Raw genomic sequence first — 19,561 nt, 5'->3', positions numbered from 1 at the left:
AGAACCACTTGTACAGTGCACGCTCAAAGCAGCTATAATCAATATTTTTAATAACTATGTATCAAATGACGATGTGAAAACAATGTGACAGTGTGAGAGGCGTCGGCTTTACAGAGCTTTATAGTGAGTGTCAGCTCATTGTTTAGCTGTCCAGCCCACAACTTTACTGTTTTGGTTCACTCTCACCACCCCTGTAGTGCTGTTTTCAGCCACATAAGGCAGCTACTGTCAGTGAAAAAGCTCTACAAGCCACTGTAGTGTACACAACCTGCTCAGAGTTAAAAATTGACCAGTGAACATAGAGGAGAATTTAGCAGCTGAAGAGCCAAATATGAAAGAATGAATGAATTTGAACCAAAGTAGCAACATAAATTACAGTTACTCTTGATGCTTTGTTCAAGCTTTAGAAATAAAGTAAAGCAAACATTAAAGTTAAAAAAAGACTCCATTCTGTCATCATCAGTACATCAAATAATTTCTGGATTGAACAGTTCATTGAATATCAGTATTATTAACTCATCAGGGATAATACAGAAGAAAATGTGATTCAAATCTAACAAGTAACTTTTCTTTTTCTTTGTTTCTTTAACCCGTGGAAGACCTTCTTATTAACCCTGTTTTCTGATGTATTAAGCAAGTGATTCCTGATGGTTTCTGATAATTTCACATTTATCTTCTTGAACCAAGAATTCAGCCCAGATCAGCCTGAACAGACAAAATAAGAGCAAACTAATAAACACCTAAAAAACAGCGTGCAGCTCTGTTCTGTATGGAGTCTGATACTTGACATTCTTTAATGCCTTAATATCCCTGAAGCATCATTTAATATAGGAGAGACACGTGTGTCTTAAAGTTGTAAATTGTAGAATATCTGAGACTTTTACATACTTATTAACCACAGACCCTAATCATTCATAAATCATAAACTCATCAAGAGTAAATCCCAAATATTTATTTGTGTAATTCCAGTGTGACAGTACCAAAAGTCTGTTGTTTTCATAACTCTTGGAATACTCTTTTTTCCTGAAATGAATTATCTGTGTTTGATTTATTGACAAATCAAACATCAAATATTTCCCTCAGGAGTCGGTAGAGACCAAACACTGAGCTATGTGAGTGAATTAAGGACTTAGATTTGCTGGGTGGCTTGAAAGAAAGAAAGTAGTTGTTTGATTTGATTTTAATGCCTTAAGTATAAGTATGATACTGAAATAAACTAAGGTGAATAAAATAACTAAATAAAACAACAAACAAAATTCTTTCCATCTTTTCACAGTTTAGTAGTTGCAAAGAAACATCTGTCAGTCTGGCAGCCTCAGTGTCCAGGGGAAGATCCTCCTCTGCACCTCGGGTTGAACAATGAATTCATTAAACCATTTTATTGAAATTCCAGTATGGCCTATTGCCACTGTCAATTCACAGGAGGTGTAATATTGATAGGCAGAATGTGCTGTGAAACTGCACCTGCATCAAAAAAGTCAATCTTGGGTTGGGTGCATCGATAATGTGTGTACATATATATACTGTATATTTGCACTGTAAACAGGTTTTGTTTGACTACTTTTGTATTCATGTCAGCTTGTGGACATTTTTTGTGCCGATCTGGTGCACGGGTATCCATTCAAGGATGTGTGTCAAAAACATTTTAAATTGTCATGTTGCAGAGATGTCCTGGGCTACACAACAGATTTAAGAAAACATCTTTATCATAATTATTTTTAGTATGTTTTTCAATAAAAATAAGGAAGACGTAAAAATTATCATTCCCTGTAATATTGCAAATCATATCACAGTATCAGTCAAAAAAATCAAAATTAGGTTGATTTTGTTTTGTTTGTTTTTTTTTTTTTTCGAAATCATTCAGCACTGGTTGCACCAGCACTGTGTAATAATATCGTCCAGCTCCGTGACTCTCGCATCCTCTTGACCGTCTTCCGTCAAAGTCTTGGACCACTTTGCTTCAGCAAGACAATTTTTTGTGTCTAACATCTTAATTATTTCTGTCACAGTTTGGCACTGATAACATTGTGTTGGCAAGACTATTCATATTGTCTAATTGTTTCAAGTCCTCTAATACGACTTCTGACACTGCTACATCTGTTCTGTTTTCTGCTGCTGACAGTTGGACTTGAAGCACCAGAGTGTGAAGTATTTCTTTTTTATTGTAAGTGACGTTTTTATGAATGAAACTTGCTCAACAACAGATCTTATATATGTCAGTCTTATATGGCAATTTGGGGTCACTGATTTTGCTAAAGATCAAATCTAACAAATGCGTAGCTACTCATGCACAGTTGGCACTGATCAAACAAGCAGTTTGTGCTGTTAATAAATATTAATGAATCCAAACAGCTCTATGAGCAAGCCTCAAAAAATGAGGATAAGAATAGCAACGTGTTCTTGCATGAAGCCCAAAATGTATTAAACACAAAAACTCAGGGAGTGAATAAGCACTCCAGTTGCACTGCGTATTTGATGTCAAGTGGCATTACTGTTTTCAGTGAAACAGTAGTTGTTTATCTGTTCTTAACAATTCAGTTATTGTGGAGCTGTTTGGAGTGCAAGCCATGAAAGCATTCTCTGTGTAGTAGAGAACTTGACATTGACAGGTATGTACCTGTAGGTGTGCTGAGTTCACAAACTGCACCAGAACATTACATTCAAAATCTGTTACCTGCCAAAAGTCATTTCTGTTGCAATATTGAGAGGAAGAAAAAAAACAAGCCCCTGCAGAGGAGTGTAGGAAACACAAGGAACTGTGGTTAATAGCAGCTGTGCCTTGTTGATGCAGCCATTTTTAGCAGCATGGGATGGAAATGGGTGGCATCAGGATGAATGCATTATCAGTAGTTATGATAACTGGCATCTAATCTCTGCTTGCACAGTGCAGTGTGACACACATCTGTTTTACAAGTTGCACATCTGTTTACTTCCTGTCAATGCTTTAGTAATGTTACCTTCACCTGCAAACTTTTTATTCTTAATGTTGTTAGTTCACTTAACAGTATTTACCATTCATTTTTATATAATGTTTTTTAGCGTTTTGATAATCACCTCAAGGGCTTTTCACACTGCATATTCTTCGCCATGGGCTAAGAGTTAACCCTGGGATAACTCAGCCCCTTTTCACACACACATTGTTAACCCAGGGTTACACAGGAGTTTTTCGTTTACCTGGCTAATTGTCTTCTTCTTCTTCTAATCTTTTAGCCCTGTTTCATACTGGCAGCTTTTAGCCCTAGGTTTAGTCAATTTTCAGGGGATAACCCCACAAACTTGGGGATAACCCTGCTCCAATGCAGGGCTAACTAGCTAGGCTAGTTTTTGCAATGTTCGGGTGAGTCACGTGTGAACAGAGCAGCTCAGTGTCCAGAGCCAGCGAGTGTAGCTGCTCTCCTTTATGTCCACTCTTTCAAGGATTGTTTCGTTTCATACAAACTATCAGCCAATCAATATCAGCCTACGTGAGCTATATATATATTTTTTAGCTCCCATTTGAATGCCTTTGTTTGTCATCTGTGATGTGAAAACAGATTACAGTCAGAAAAGTTAGTGTTCACCCTGCAAGCAGAGTCTCCCGGCTGGACAGGCAGACTGGAGTCAGCTCATCTCTGTGTTCATCATTCTTCTCTGCTTTCATCACAGTTTGTAATTTTTTTTAAACCTGGTTAAACCTCATTCAAACTTGTCAGAAACCGAATCAAACTCATCAAAACCAAATTGGTTCATATTTCAACTGCTCCAGCAAACACCAACAGAGGGAGATGTGAAAATATTCTGGCTGTATGCACCGTGTCTCCTCGCTGCTTCTCTGATGTCCAGCCTCCCTCTTGCTCCTCCTCCAGTGAGATGTAACACAGTGAATCAGGGGTTTATTTTGACCAAACCGGAGCTGGTGATGGTTAAAACAGAAATGAGCCAAGACATTTTTGGCGAGGTTTATGATGAGGTTTATGATGAGGTTGAGTAGACACTCAAATGATTAGAAACATGCTCAAAAACACCAAACAAAACAAACGGTAAATACTATTAACAATACGTACCAAGCTAACTGTTAAAGTGAAGTAACTAACTGAAAAATCGCCACGTTCGTAGGCGAAGGTACTCTGCTATAGCGTTGACAGGAAGTAAAAAGCTTGTAAAATAAGATAAATGTCACATTGCATTGTGCAAGTAGAGAATTATGACCAGTAATGTCATGGTTTTGTTCCCTTTAAAAGCAGTGCATCCTTGCTTGTTGTAGAGAGAATGACATGAAACAAATCTGCCACAAATGAAACTAAAGTCATTACGTGCTGCTCTGGTCCTGAAGAGAACTGCCTCCTGGAATAAGAAACAGTTCAGTATTAAGTGAAGGACTCTACAGAGACCATTTTGGCACAGACCTGGGAGCTCCCTGCTTGGACAGCAGCCCCATTTAACATAATTGGCAATGTTCACAATCAGCTGCCTGCTGAAGGATCATGTCCTTGTCACTGTTCTAGTGGCTTCTGCATTCTAGCTGGGTACCTGTGGAGAAGCAGGAAGGTGGTGAAGAGCCTTGCTGCCGGGTACAAAGAAGAGACTGGTGACTATATGTGTGTCAGGGGATTGCACTCTGTCCCCAGTCCAACAGTGGGAGTTACTGTGACAAGAGCCGCAGCGTGCTGGGAATGTGGCCTTGTTAGATTGTGAGAAACAAATAAAAAGGCAGAAACATCTCATGGTAAAAAAAAAGAACTCTTTTTATTGTCTGAATTGGAGCTTTGAGTAGAATTCATTCATGCGTGTGTCGCTTGGTAAAATGTGAAAACGATGTGGTTGAGCATGTGGGAGCAACAAATCCTGATAATCCCCAGAACCACGACTGCACAATGTAACTTCAGTGCAGCAATGACACAAATTATACCTCACAGATGAAAATACTAGACACACACACACACACACACACACCATTTCCAGGGCTCAAACATGGAGATACATGTAGATTCATCAGCAGCAGCCATTTCTGCTTCACAATCTTGTGCATGTCACAGATGCAACATTACTCATCCGTGATGCATATTTGCAACCAACACTTGAACTTTGCATTAATGGCCTTATCCTCAAGTAATGGTTATTAGCGAGGTTGCCATAGAGACAGTCATCACAGGGCACAGCGTAGTTTGTTTCATTAGCATGACATGTGTCCTCCAGCACAAAGCTAGGAGGGGCTCAGTGTGTGCTCACGCCGTGGCCATGAAAATTGTAGTGACTTCAGTCAGCCCTAATCCACAATCTCAAGGCTTCTCTCGGGCTGATCTGCACATGCACATGCACACGCACACGCACACGCACACACACACACACATAGACACGCTGCTTCTTGAATAACCACAGCTAGCAGGCAAACTCCAGGCTAGCTGAGACTGTAATTAATGACGAGCTCTGTGATCCTGTGTCAGTATGGAGAAAATTCACTTTCCCACTGATACCTCATGACATTTTAGTCACATCACTTTCATCATTTAGAGAAAGCCAGCTAATCCTTCATATATTAGGGGAGGGTGACTTAATTGAATCCAAGCTAATTAGTGAGGGTTTGCTTTTTTATGTAAAGGCTAGATACGATAGGTGACAGACAAAACACCGTGGCCCCAAAACACTCCCAGCACAACCACCAAATTTCACACACTGTTCTAAACTGAATGAACACACACACTTTGCTTGTTAGTTATTAAGTTGTGTTTTGATTTTGAATACATTAACCTGAACATAGCCACAATTAATTGAACCTGACCGAAAAATGAAGCTTGATTTTTTTTTTCTATTTGCTCACTAGCTAACCTGTGTTACCATGACTACACGCAGAGTTATTAAAGCAGTACAAAAATGGTACAAAGTTAGAGAAGCAAGCTTGGAATTTCATCATTTTTTGGTGTAGTCAGCCAAAAAGGCCAATGCAATGAAGGGTTAAGGATGACTTTATTTTTATATATACCTTCTGTTTTTAGATAATTTCTCAGGATAATGACTTGAAAGTTTGTCACTATATTAACTGACAGGATCCTCTTTTTTCATCACATTGACTGAAATTGGCTTCTATTGGGAGAGACAACAGGTGAAAGTACATAAAAAGTTCACAGAGCAGATGAGCATATCTAACAGGGATCAAGCAGTCCATCACCGTTAACAGAGACTCCAGTCTGCAGTGTAAACCACAGAATTGTAGGGTAACATCAGACAGGGCTTGACCAGGCAAAGTAAAATGCCACTTCAGGCTAGTAAATCTAGCAACTCACTTGTCCAATCAGACAAGTGATCAATGAGTGTCAAACACATTGTTTTTTGCTAGAGCTGATGATAGAAGTAGGGGCATAAAGACGGAGCCATCTCCGTTCCCTCACATCTCTGTTGAGAGTTGCACATGAGCAGTTCCAGCTGGGCAGGTGGTATAGAAAGACAAAGTTTATGAGCTGAAGCTAATGTGAGAATTTCAGTTATCCTGGAAGCAGGAGTTTAGTTTTGTGGCGTTGGAGGATGTGGTTAAAGTCCCTCTATGTATTGTAGTGTAAGTTTGGGAACAAGGCAAATAAAACGGAATTGTTTTTCAAAGTCCAGAGTCGACAACATCTCGCTTGCACAGCAGCAAAGAAGGCTGCTGACAGTCGCTCCTCCAGGGCTTCACTGGTGCTTGTATGAAACAACATGGTGAGGCATGTCAGGTGATCGCAGAACTGATTACCACAGCAAATCGTGTTTCAAAAAAATGTGTTCTGTGTTCTCCAGTACAATTGGTCTTAAACAGAAAAACAGGATTGACCTGGGGGCACAGTACCACTGTGTCATAGTCTGTCAAAGGCATTATTTGATAACCGCTAACAAAAAAAAACATTTTATACAGAGCAGGGGTCTGCAACCTGCAGCTTCAGAGCCACGTGTCCACCATCTACTGTACATTTTCAAAGTCCCTGGGAAACAAGAACAACCTCTGCAACATACATGCTGAAAACTGCAAATTCATGCCTGAGACGCTAATGTTAAGAACATAAACAAGCCAACAGCTGTTATCTTTTCTTTTGCATTGACATAGTCATTTTAATGAGCGCTGTGGAGAGACGGCTGGCGATGCAAGAGTTCATCATGAAAGAAAGTTTATCATCACTTGTGTCCTTCTTTTCTCACACTCGTCCACATGAGCACATTCTCTATCTGTCTGTCTCTCTCTCTCTCTCTCTCTCTCTCTCTCTCTCTCTCTCTCTCTCTCTCTCACTGTCTGCTGCGAGCTGCATCACCTGGTTTTCTGGCAATGAGGAGCGAGCAACACAGAAAGCCACACTGACTGTGTGGGCGCCCCACAACCATTGTGGCCCTAATCCAGTGTTTCCCAAACTTTTTAAAAATGAAAACCCATCGCCACCCAATTTACAAAAGGCCTTTTCAATAAATTGAGTTAATGTGTGTATACAATCATACACGTTCTAAAAATAAATGAGAAATAAATGTATTAAGTCTGAGTTAACAGGCCTGTTTTTATTTCATTTCATCAGGAAAACAGTATCAGACACTTAAGGGCTTTTCACACTGCATTTACCCCCAAGTTAAAAGAGCACTTAGCCCTGGCTAAAAGAGCTTTCACACTGGCACAATCCTGGCATGTTCCAAAGTGGGATAACCCCAATTTTAGCCTAGGTTTAGCTGGCTCTGCTTTGGAGCAGTTATCCCTGAGTTTGCGGGATTATCCCCTGAAAATCGACTAAACCCAGGGATAAAAAACTGGCAGTGTGAAACAGGGCTAAAAGATTAGAAGAAGACAATCAGCCAGGTTAACGCAAAACACCTGTGTGTGTACAGAGACTTTAACCCAGAGCTAGAAGAACAGCAGTGTAAATCATATAATCCTGGGTTTAGCTTAACCCTGGGTTAATAATATGTGTGTGAAAAGGGGCTAAGTTATCCCGGGGTTAACTCTTAGTCCAGGGCTAAGAATATGCAGTGTGAAAAGCCCTTCATCTTACTTCTTACTAAATAAGACAAAACAAGCGCATTTAAGCAGAATTTACAGGCTCTTGTTTTTCCTTTCATCAGTAAAAAAATATACACATTTTAAAACTTAAATTTGCAGAGTTTCTTCCACAGTCTTATATTTATTTGGCCACCTAAATAAAATCTCTTGTGACCCAAGTATTTATGGTAATAGCCCTGGTGTCAGCCACAAACTTGAGCATGTGTATCTTCTCTCTTTCCCACCACTGATTACATCATTTTAGAATATGGAGATGAATTAAATCAGTGCTCCTGTGGGGGGGTTATGAGGAATTTGGGGATAGATCAGACTTCTCTTCCACTTGTTTTTCTACCCGTCCCTCCTTCCCTGAGCGTGACCGGGCTTGTCAGGCAGTAGGGTCTCATTAAGACTGCAGGGTAATGGCCGAGCTCAAACAGATTGATGTAGCTGAATGCGAACTGCTGGGCTTTGAAAAAAAGTAGGGGGGTGCACTGGGGCCATCTGTCAAGGTCCACTCATCTCCTGGCTTGGAGGAGACATAGTTGTTCCTGGTCTGAGTGTGATGTAAAAGAGTCGTGATGTCTAGTGGAGCAGCATGGTGGCAGGCAGCAGCTTGGCTAATGATGACAGAATACAAGGAGAGCAGACACCCGCGCTGACCAGCTCTACTCACTCGTCAGACTGCATGCTCCCGGCTGGCAGACAGGCCCACTTGAAGGACGGCGACCACTCAGCTGAGTGTTAAAGCTCTGGACGGACTCGAGTCATCTTGTTAAGCTATAATAAAAAGGAGAATCACATTTGCCAGCTTGGCACAGCACTGCTCCCCTTGCCTCTCCAATTTCTAATGTTCCTCTTTAAATGAGAGAGTGTGTGTGCATGTGTGCAGGATTAAGGGATAGAGCGGGGGATGAGACACAGGGATAGAGAGGGAGAGCAATGCCAGGCATTAGACACAATTAAAATGGTGGCTGGAGTCTGTTTTCGTTTGTTGTGGATTTAAGCCAGCGGGCTCAGCCCCGGCGCCACCCCCGAGACCCCGTCCTGACTGAGGCCTCGGTGAAGGATTAGGCCGGGGGGCAGGTTGGATGCCTGCCTCCCTCTCTAACTCTGCCAGCAGGGCAGACACTCCCCCCACCTCCTTTTTACGTACAGCCCCTCCAATCCAGCCGCTCTCTTCTCCGGAGATAAGACCATGATAAATAGTCTGTCATGAGTGATGGCCTCACCCTGGGAGCCAATTAGACGGGTTTAGCAATTAAAGGAGTCTGTTCATTTAGCTATTGAAGCCCTGGCAGCATTCCCCATTCATTGGGGCACCGTGTGCTCTGCCACTACAGGGAACGTCACCCTTTAATGTATATTAAATGTGCTGGAGGTTACATACATTTGAGGAGACGGTATATAACTGAAGCACCATAAGATCACGCTGCATGTCCTGAATGTTTCCACAAATGCTCATTGTAAGTTTGGCTACCCCACATTAACATAGTTCACTGACTGATTTCCAACTCGAGGGCCACTCTGCATGCCAGGGTCCAGATTCTATTTCAGGGGTGTTTTTCCACGCTAATTGAGGCATAATGATTGTGCATGTTTTGAACTCCTGTGGTGTCTGAGCCTTTTTCCAGCTCTCTAATGATCCCTCTTCACAGGGCCTCACTCACTCTAATCTATACTGCATCCGGCTCCCTTTTTAAACACATGAACCCCATATTAGCAGCTGCACAGTGTACACACAGCCTCACAAGTTGGCAACAGAGAATAAACAAGATGATATTATTGTCCACCCATAACAAAGTGTGTGCCAGGCCCTTCTTATACATGCATGAAACTGTGTGCCACCAATGGGAAGAGGTTTTTGAATAAGGGGCTGAAGATATTACTCCTTCTGCTTCACCGAGCAGAAAAATTAGATGTGCATGTGAGTACTGAAAAATTAATATCTGTTGGTTTTAAAGTTGAATAGAGAGGTGTAGCCAGGCACAAGCAAAATAGACAACAAAACACAGAGGAGCATAACAGAATTTACATGAACATGAGGACAAACAAGCAGATTCATTTCAAGACAGAATAATCTAGAGTAAATTGAGCAGTGTTCCTCTACAGATCATTAAATGCATGCCCTGAAATGTAATTTATAACCTATTCCGTACTTATAAATTTATTTATACATAGTTGAATACATGACTTAAGTCAGTTATTCTAATACTTTGGATTACTTTTGGAATACTTGCTGAGATCATTTGTCGGGGTCACTCTGAATGTAGTTTGCACTTTGCTTCTGCTTTTGGGATTGACTTTGCTGCAGAGATCCCCTCATTGTTCTCACTACGTCTTATAGAGCACTGCTAATGCTGCCACAAACAGTAGAGCCACACACGTCCAATGAATATATCATGACTCATGTGATGAATAAACAGATCATATTTGGGACTCATTAGTGAGCTAACAAGTAAACTAATTAGCAGGTCAAGTTAAATTTCACTTAAATAGTCCTAAAGCCCAAAATCACAATTTGCATGAGGAGTCCTTACAATCAGTGCAGCATATGACAGCCTCTGTCCTTTACATTAGTATGTCAGAGCAGACTAACATGGCTGAAGAGGGCTTAAAGTTACCTTAAGGTGCTTCTTCAAGTTAGATGTGGAGTCTTATGGTGCAGAAAGCTGCTTGACTGATGGCGAGCAGAGTAGGAGTATATGAAAATATCAATAGACTCGCAGATCACAATATTATCTTCTGTTATGTGGTGTTTTTTTTTTTCAGGAATCTGTACTAAACAGCACCACAATATTTCATTTAAAATTATATTTTTTACACACATTTTGCCTTTAAGAAATATTGTGCATCCTGTGATTTGAAAATTGCATTAGACCATATTGCAATTTTGATAAAAATTTTGATTAATTGTTCCACCTGAATTGTGACATATGCGAAAATGTGGCACCGCTTCATTTTGTATTGCGTTTAAAACCCCAAAAGGCTAGATTGCAGTACTGTGATCTATCTTCACCGTTCTGATTGCATAAAAAAGTACTTTTAACTCAGATTTGATTCATATGGTGATGTGTTCTTTATGAAATGACAGTTTTACTAAAGTTAGAATTAAAATTGCAATATATCATCTTGTGTACAGTATAGCAGTATGTTGGTATGTTGAATGCTGGTATCATGATATGTAGTGTATCACTAGATTCATCCACTGCACCGTCATGTTGCCACCTTCTTGACCATGTTTGTAGATATCCATACCAAAAACACATCCCTGACAGTGTCCTGGCTGTAATCTGTTTTGAAAGACAGTAACTGTATTCAGAATACCACTAATTTAAACTGTAATGGAATACAGTTAGTCATATTTTGTGTTTTAACTCTTTCCCCACCCCGCTATTGTTTTTAATAAAGTTGCCAGCCAGTGCCATCATTTTTGACAAAATTCACACTTTTTCAACACCCACATAATATTCAGTTCTATGAATTTGTTAACGCAAGACATATCAAATGAAGGAACAGACTTTCTAGTTTCAGACACACACAAAAAACCTTTTGTTCAAACGTCATTCATTCTTTTTTTAAAAGCACTCGAATGTTTGTTGGTGGCACCAAAAAAATCCACTTTTCTGACAAAAAACTGAAAAAGACATAAAAATGAAAAAGAGACATAGTCAAGCAGAAAATAAACTTCACCTTTTTATCTTTGTTTTTTTAACACTTCATATTAAATGTGTGACATCACTGTCACCAGTGTTTCAAATGTTAGGTGTGTATGTCCCGCCCCCCACCTGAAGCACTCTGTAGCGCTCTCTGCCCTGTGGAGGTGTGGAGGCTGCAGGGTGAGCAGCCTCACTCTGAACCCAGTGCTCACTGCTGAGCACTGATGTTTTCATGCTATATAACACCATCTTCTTCTTCTGTTACTCAATTCCAGTGGTTCTTCTTCGAGTGACAGTTTTGTGTCAGATGATCCATCACAGCATCATTGAAAACAGCAATTGACAAGATATCTCATCATTGGTGGGGAAAGAGTAATGTATTCCAGTACTCCCTAACACTGAAACTGAGACAACAAGGAAAGAAGTTAATTGTAGTAGTTTGGAGCTAATTTGCTTCATTTTGGCCGCCACTGCAGTGTTATTCCTTTAATAACATGTACACTGACACATTGCAGGAGATGTGAGTAGCTGGGATCTTATTAAGAGAGCTGCTCTCAGAGGCTCCATGGCCAGAGCAAATAACTATCTCTGTCTGATGGAGGTTTTCCTGTGAGCCAAAGCCTGCGTCATAAGACGATAAGCCCGAGTCCTATAAGACTGAAAATTGGAGGGAAAACATCTCAGGGAGAATGACCCATTTTATACATTGTCACTGCGGGGCTTCCAAGCCAATATAGCAGGTCCACGCCAGACAAAAGAGCTTCAAATGCTGTTGTTACAGGAGGACTTAGAGAAGATGAGCAATCAGAAAGAGTAGCATTGGCTGATTGTGCTGCTCCAACCAATAATCTGCTTACTCTGTGGGGGAGGTGAAAAGATCAGCTTTATATAGTGAGAGAAAGGTGTAGTCTTTCTTTGCTCCTGTTTCTGTCTGCTTTATCCAGTATCTCTTATCTAACCAGAAAATCTATAACTGTAGAGAGCATCAATTGAAAAGCCTCTCCACTTGAGAGTTAAACTATTTCACTGTGGCACTCTCCAGGTTGTTTTAATTCTGCCCCTGAAATAGAAATGTGGGGGCGTTCGGGTTTGCCTTCCCGTGTTCCCAGCGCCATTCAATCTTGCTAACTACATTGGCATCACTTTGCCTCTGTACTCTTTGCAGCGAGATTGATGGCTGCAGAGTTTCATAGGTATACAGCAGCGCCTGGGGACGACTTGTGGAAAAAAGGCTCTTCAGACATCAAACACAGAGAGATCACTGGCACACGCCCGCACGTAGACACGTTCTCATCAAATCGATGGCTATCAGCGTAAGGATGGTCTCTGGGCCACAACTATTCATTTTCCAGGATCGTGAGCTAATGGGGGGGAATCTGTGGGTGCTCGGAGCTGTCTAATTACTCCAATCAAGTTCTTTAATCGTGGTGATTTCTCATGGCGGGGGTGGAGGGGAGCCCCTCGCCCTGATCGATGTGTCCTGTCTCTCTCTGCCCAAATCACTGGGATGCCTCATGCTGTAGCCAATGGACCTGGGCTAAATGGCTTTCATCTGGCTTCACTTGGCTAACTCTGGCCTCTGGACAGTCCCACCTCATACACACACACACATAAATGAAAATACACAACTGCCATGCTCAGTTTAACATTAATTTGAATTTGAAGTCAGTGTTACCAACCTCGCTGAGACTGACCGCTCCAATCAGCCCCTCCTCTGCACCGTGTCAGGCCAGAACAGATGGTGTGTGAGGCAGAAAGCAGCTACCTTTACAGCTGCAAGAAGTGCTAATTAAATGTGCAGAAGAGAGATGTGTTGTTTCAGTGTGCTCATCCTAATCGCTTCTGACAAACATCCAAAATGTGACTATTTACACAGACTGATTCTGAGCTCAGTGTGGATTTTTGTCTAACTTTTCTTAGGGTGAGTTCACACCTAAAGTTCCACTTCCTAAATCAAACCAGTGCGAGGATAATACACTGTTTCTACTCTCCAACTGGTCCATTTTGCCTTCACAAAGCAAGCCAAAGCCTGCATTGTAAGACGATAAGCCCGAGTCCTATAAGACTGGAAATTGGAGGAAAAACATCTCAGAGAGAGTGACCCATTTCATACGTTTTTACTGTAAAGCCAAGCCAGTGTAGCAGGCCCACGCCAGACAAAAGAGCTTCAAAAGCTCTTGTTAAAGGATGTCTTAGAAGAGATGAGCAATCAGAAAAAGCCAGAGCTGCAGTCCAACAGTCCGGAAATTATGAACCCAAATCACGTGGTGGAAATGTTTGATTATTGGTCATAGAGTCAGCAAGTAAAAGGACAACAGACAGCCCAGTTTCTACCTGGATGTCATACATCATAGAGCAGGTTTGGTTCATGTTGGTGTTTATCTGGAGCACATATCACCAGACTTTAGAGGCATGAATGTCTTGTAAGGCAGCATCTATTAAATCATGAAATAATGCAGGCATGTCTCACCTTGTCATGAGTCCAGGTTTGTCCCATGCCAGAACACATTTTGATAGCAAACTGTGACAGTTTGACTTTTGTGTGCTGAAGTACAAGTACTTACTAAAATATATGCTCATTTACAAGTAAATTACTGGTGTTAGAAAAATACTTATGCAAAAGTACAAAGTATATGTCTCATAAACTACTCAAAGAGAAGAAAGTCCTGCTCTGTCCTGTTCAGTGGTCAAGAACAGGGTTGCAAATAGTGTGCATTTTCCTTAACCAATAGTTGAAAATGCTAACAATCAATTAATCAATAATAATTTCTAAAATACAAAACACTTCAAAAAATTCAATTTTTTCTGCGGTTTTTTTTTATTTTTATTTTTTTTTTGTCATTTTTTAAAGTGAGGTAGTGGTGGCCTAAAGGTTAGAGAAACAAACTTGGGACTGGAAGGTCACCGGGTCAATCCCCTGACCAGCAGGATAAATCTGGGTGGGAAAAGTGACAGACAGTGCTCACCCCTCCCTCATTACCACCACTGAGGTGCCTTTGAGCAAGGTCCTTTACCCCAACCACTCCAGTGGAGCTGCTCAGTGGTTGGCAGATCAGACTGTGGTTGTACTGGGCAGCTTCCAGGTGGGAATGAGTAACTGTGTGAGGGTAATCAGGGTGTGTTCCTGCAAAAGAGAGCATCGCCATAACCTAGCCAGAATAAACAATGTTTAACAAAAAAGTTTCCTTATTCAATGGCTCCACCAGACAAAATAATGTATTTGTAATTACTTACTTCCACCCCTGTTTTTGGTATATAAATAAATTGAGTCAATCAAATGGGAAAAAGTGTTCAGTTCAGTTCATGAATGAAATTAATTCAATTTGGTTCAGTTAAAACCACAACAACAAAAAAATCCTTCAAGCAAGAGAATAAAATAGTTTTGTACTACCAGGGCCACTCCAGTCAATAGTCTCACCAGTTCAGTCAGTCAGGGAATCCAGTCTGTTTTGGTTGGGTTGGTCTGGCTTTTAACAGCTGAGTTTTAATGAACAGAGGAGGGATGGATTTTTGTTAAAGTGTGCTGAGCGTGCAGCTCTGTATGTGACTCATCTTCTCTTCTCCTGCTCTCTTAAATGAATGACAGTTACAGGAAGTGAATTGAATGGTGGCACCAACTGGGAATGAATCTTTGAGTGAATTTTGGATTGGCATGTGAGTGCGTGTTTACAGGCTTTATGTTCAAATCTGGTGCTGAAAAATCCAGGTTGTCACAAAAAAACGCCTCTAGTTCACCAGTCACCAAATCAGGAAGAGAAAATGTTTTTCAACCAATGAAATGACATATATAATAATACTCCTCTGTGATAGGTTTGAATGGTGTTCACACCAGAGCTAAACCTCTACAGACTTCACTTGACAGTGGTCCCAGACCACCCATTTGACACAGACCAGAGAGCAATTGTTTGACCTGCACCAGAATTCAAATCTGGCACTCACACCAACCCAGATGCACCATACCAAAGCAGTAAATACTCCAGGGTTCACTCCTGGATCAACTAAACAAGTCTGGTGTGAACTAACCCTTTAATCCAACTCAAAAGTTTGGTGATCATAAAAGAAGGAATCTTGAGTCTCAAGTTCTAAACATGGGCTTCTTTCTTTAGACTTCTTTTGTCTGTAGATTTTTTAGGTGAACCTGCCCACTGTTCACCAGCATCCTGCAGGCGTTCATGTGTTGTGGGGGATTCTTCCAGCCCACACTTCCAAACCCCAGGCTCTTTGTTGGAGCAGCACCACTGCTGAGCACACACTCCTCTGACTTTGGTTCGTAAGCTAGATCGATCAAAAAGAACCCAACTTTGCAGTGCTTTATGCTGTGAAGCTGTGCAGAGCCTCCAAATTGAGCAATTCAACGTGATGATGGAGAGAGAGGAGACAGAGAAGCAGAAGGAGGAGATTCTGTAGGTCATGTGTCAACAGAGGCTCTAGCTTGATAAGTGCTGACCCCTCTTTTCTTGCTTTGGCTGGAGTGTCAACAGAGATAGCTGCGGGCGCTAACAGCTTCACCGTCATCAGCACAATGTGAAGGAGAAAACCCTACAGCCATGGCTTCTGTGTGGCCAGAGTGCAATTCAGTTTCACAGCCAGTATCCTTTCTGAGCCTTCTCACCTTTTTACCTGTTGTACACCCCTCTTCGATCCACAACAGACAGTTGAGAGCACGCCGGGACCGCTGCAGAGTTGTCGGGCAGCAGCTAACGTATGGTGATAGCTCCTGTGCCGTGCATGGAAAGCCATGAATATAAAGTGTGTGTTTGTGCCCTCCATTGTGCTGAGTTGACAGCCGCTGGGCTGAGAGATTGCCATGCAGCAGGACCTGATGGTGCTGTCACACAGGCTGGCTTCTCCTCTATTGGGCCATCTTCCAGCTATTTCAGCTCTCCATCGCACTCCTCCTAATCTCATTCTCCGCACCGTCAATGCACTGATAGCAACCCTGCCCAGAATACACGGTATTGGCTGCTATATTTAATCGGAGAAAAGCAAACACTCCTCAGACTAATGCTATTTCCACGCTGAAATGAGCCACTGGTTAATTTAAAATCCAGTTTATAGAATTGGTCCTGCCACAAGCCCCAGCTCAGAGAGGGGCAGAGAATCTGTTGCAAAGTAAGAGTCTACGACAGTTTTACTTTTAGCAAGTGGAGCTTATGTGTCAGATGTTATCTTCGATTAAACAGGTGAATGAACTGCATGGCCAGAACGGTGTGTCGCCACTTCCATAAGCACTTTTTGGTCTGTTTTTCATGTGGGTCACATCCCGTAGTTCCAATTAAGAGAAATCTTCATGCTAAAGCAGGAGTTTTCAAAGTCTGACATTGTGAAGCTCCCTCAGTGGGGAATATAAACACAAAATATAATGTTGACACTGAGTTAACACCTGATCCCACTATTACAGTCTATATTAATTTACAATAATTTCCAATTAAAAGTATGCTAAATTAGATATTATCATTTCCCGTGTGCAGTGTACCAATAGATACAAAGACCACTATCACTAGATTTCTTTGATATTGACGACAACTTACAGACATGATGACAAGTTCTGAAGTTATAAGGAGTGTCTTTTATCACTGATTTTGAGGCAGAGTTCTAGATGCATCTGCATCTGGGGCAATGATAAGAGCACTCTCATGTATGTATGCTAAATATGAAGCTATATCGAGCAGCTGGTTAGCTTAGCATGGCACAAAGAATAAAAGCATTGAGAAACAGCTACTCTGGCTCTGTCTAAAGGCAAAACATCTGACAACTAGCACTTCTTACTGTAAGAATAAAAATGAACTAATTAACACTTTCTTTGTGAAAAGCAAGACACAGCTTTTTAAAAAAAATGTTGACAGAACCAGGTTACCTTACAAGGCAGCTGGATTTGCGAGATAACGAGATCATGTGAGGTTCTTCGTCTTCTAAGGGACTACTAGCAGCCATGGCTGTGGTTTCAGGTTTGTCGACAGCGAGAAGTGTCCATGGAAACGACTCATCTTGAACAAACAACAGCGGCTCCTGAAGAAGTTAGCGTAGATACTGTGATATCCCCTGTTATATCAGAACCGGAGAGTATTCCTCTTTGAAAGAAGAGCAAAGAACACTGAAAGCTTTTCTCCGTGGAAAAGATGTTTTTGCTCTTCTTCAGACTAGCTTTGGCTTCAGTTCAGTGAGTTGATCTGATTGGTTGAAGTTAGTCCACACTAGATGTGACAGATGGTTCATCCAATCACCTGCCAAATACTTTTTTGAAAGTGCCTGCCCTTTTCTAAACTCACAATAAATTTTGATCTTAAGCAGAAAACCATGTATAAGTAGTTATTTATAAAGTCTTACTTTGACATGGATATGATCTTATCTCTAATGTCAAAGTCTTGACTTAAGTGAATTTCGTGCTGGTTATGTCAGGTTATGGCAGTTTGGGAAATGCACACAAGCCTGTGGTGAACTTTGCCTCAGCTTTATGAACAACATGATAGGAATTATCAGTTAAAGGTGTGAGGAATTAGCACTGACACACTCCAAGCTACATGTTTGGCTTTGTTTGTTACCCCATTGTTTAGTCCACTGATTAATACGTGTTGCCTCGCTTCAATCTCCTCTACCATCGCTGTGATCTCGTCTCCCAATGTTTGCTTTTCTCTTTTGGTCACTATTTGAAATGATCTTAAGAATCAAGTATAAAACTTTTTATAAAAGAGACCCCAGGCTTGATGTTCCAGTCTTCATGCTAAACCAAGCTTTAAACTCTCAGCAAGAGAGAAAATGCAGACACCAAACAGGTAGTTATTGGAAAGAAAAGTCTTTTATTTTGAAGATTTACAAGGTGGGTGAAATGGAGGCTGGAAGGAGCTGTGGCTGAGGTTAGGGAAATGGTATGGTTGGATGTTTGAGGTTGATTGAGGAAAAAAAGCTGGCTTGCAGGCTTGGCAAACTGGCGAGGTGCACTGGCATACAGATGATCCTGAGAACAGGGAAAACAGGTATGAGTTTCACAGGCAGGCAAACAAACTAGCAAACAGATAAACAGACCGGCAAGCAAGACTTTAACTGAGCTGGAAACATGGCACATAGACAAATTCTGTGTGGCACAGTGATCCGGCAGAGATTGGCTGTTGGTGCAGAGTATTTGTAGTGAGGAGGTGAAAGTGTGATGGCAGCCAGGTGTGCTTGATTGACGGGAAGGTGCACAGTGAGAGTGAGAACGGACAAATGGGGAAGGGAATGAACAAACAGACAGACAAAAAACAGAACACAACAAGCACAGCTCTCTCATAAAAAGGCTGAAAATAAAAACACACAGAAAGCTCAACACAGTCAGGCTTTACTTGCATGAGCTGGCTCGACGAAACCTAAAACCCCAGTCAGAGATACGGATGGATATCATGACGGTGGTTATCAGCTTTCTTTGTTAACTCAGGCTTTCTTCTTCAGACTCTGCGTGCTCACATAAAAAGAGGCATTTGGTGTGTCATTTGACTCTTCTTCCACACAAAGTGAAGCGATCGCAAGCCACCCACTTCAGTCAAGATGAACAAATAAGCAAATAACGCAGGAGAAGAAGAGCGCTGTCAGAAAATTACTGATCCTCTGAATGTGATCTTAATGCTGCCATTTATTTCTAACATGACAACTGCATGTTTAACAATGAAACATCATACAGCAGATTTAAACATGATGTCTGACAGTGTCCCATGATGACAGAGACGTGCATCACTTCAGGTTTTGGCCAAATCAAAGTAAAATGATTATAACTGATAGACTCATCAATTTTTCATCAGTGTTGTGAGCTGCAATATCAGCAATGCAAAACAGACTTAAAACAGTAAATAGCATTCACAGTGTCTGTAGCTGCTTCATCATTCTTTTAGTGTGTGGATGATACACTGTGTAAATTTAAAGTGTTAACATGGCCTGAAGCAAACAAGAAAAAATGACTGTTCCTGTG

At 41.3% G+C, this 19,561-nt stretch overlaps 1 protein-coding gene across 3 annotated transcripts in view; it reads left to right on the top strand.

Moving 5' to 3' along the window:
- srrm3 (serine/arginine repetitive matrix 3) overlaps positions 1–19,561 on the top strand; it is a 118,055-nt gene that overhangs the window by 56,140 nt on the left and 42,354 nt on the right. The gene's annotated exons all lie outside the window — the stretch shown is intronic.

Source organism: Lutjanus erythropterus, chromosome 11 (assembly GCF_056507025.1).
Source record: "Lutjanus erythropterus isolate fLutEry1 chromosome 11, fLutEry1.hap2, whole genome shotgun sequence".
NCBI classification, from domain to species: domain Eukaryota; kingdom Metazoa; phylum Chordata; class Actinopteri; order Lutjaniformes; family Lutjanidae; genus Lutjanus; species Lutjanus erythropterus.
This window is presented reverse-complemented; position numbering and strand designations above follow the sequence as displayed.